Here is a 1,553-nt window from a genome sequence, read left to right on the forward strand (position 1 = left end):
GGGGCCCCCACTTGGTGCAAGTTTAGCTTTTTACCCTAGAACTACACAGCTGATTCAAATAACCAACTCATTATCAATCTTAGATTATTTGAATCAGCTGTGTGGTGGATTTGCCCCTGCCAAGTAAAAAACATTGTGCCTTAATTTTCCTTCATCTGAATGGAAAATATCTGTTTTCTCATGTAACACATCTCAGTTTGTACTGAATTGGCTGACTCCTCCTTGGCTATGGATGAAGATTGGCACGGTATAATATCCCATTGAATACAAAGATGAAAAAACACTTCGGGGGGGGAAACCATGTCCAACGAGCCAACAGTGAAATTGCTCCAGATTCCCACAATGTATTCTCTCTGTAAATGGATAATGACTATACAAATCTGTTGCATTGGCTAATATAATCCTCTACAGGAGTTTAAATACATACACATGCCATTTATACCCACACATGGGATATTCTAGACTGCTAATTAGGCTATAAGAGCCAAAAATGTCAAAGGAGCACATTTTTTTTTTCGGACTCAAAATGTTTTGCAATCACTGGATGCTCTGACTCATATGAGAAGACATAGAATGATTCTGCTCTCCAATCCCAGCCTAACCTTGTCCCCAGGCTCAATTTCTACCTCATATAAAGAGAGAACCAGCTGGTGGACAAGATTAATCCCAGCCTTACATCACAACAACAATATAATGTAAAGACTGTAGTTAAAAGATTCTTGTAAATTCTACAGGCATGCACGGTGTTTCTTGTCTAACACCAAATTGTGCCAGGAATCAGAATCCCCCAACAGGTTGTCCGGAGGCTTCGTCTTCTCTTCCCCCCCCACATACAAATTGGGTTGAGGGGTTATGTACAGTTATGTACCGGAAACAAATCAAGTTAAACTTCCTGTTGGCCTCATCGATGTGCAGTACGTTTTCAGTCTAGTTTTCGGGTTTACAGAAAATTTCTCCAGTCCACACAGTGGTATGTGAAGTTGTTCCATTTGTTCAGATTGGATGGGAGCTATTATGTGACACTGACAAAATAAAGGACCTATTGAATAACCAGTAATAGAAAAGTGATTCATGTTTTGGAAGAGAACAGGTTATTGTTTCTAGTTGGCTAATTGGATGGGATCTATTGCCTACCCACATATCCTGAAACCTTGTAAACGTTTTTATTTATCAAACCATACTAAGTGATGACAGGGTCAAGGGCATTGGAATGTGTGAATGGAATGTGGATGTCCATGTTTGTCTTGTTGGAATGTTTACATCCTTTGCTGGAAATCTGACCCCCTTTGGTGAGCTTGTTGTTGGGTTGATAGAGTAAATATATTAAGTGATTTGCATGAGCAAACAAACAAATCAAATTAAACCAAATGCTATTTTATATATATATATATTGTGTGTAATATTTATGACTGTTAATACTGTTATTTAACAATATGTAAATTAGATTTGAAATGCTTTCTAGAGGATGGTCAGTTAAGTCATGCTTTATTTTTCTTTAGGGACAGATAGTTTGGACAGGTAACGTTAGCTAGCTAACTGATTGCAACATGTTC

The sequence above is a fragment of the Salmo salar genome, chromosome 27, assembly GCF_965601325.2.
Source record: "Salmo salar chromosome 27, fSalSal1, whole genome shotgun sequence".
Taxonomy (NCBI): Eukaryota; Metazoa; Chordata; class Actinopteri; order Salmoniformes; family Salmonidae; genus Salmo; species Salmo salar.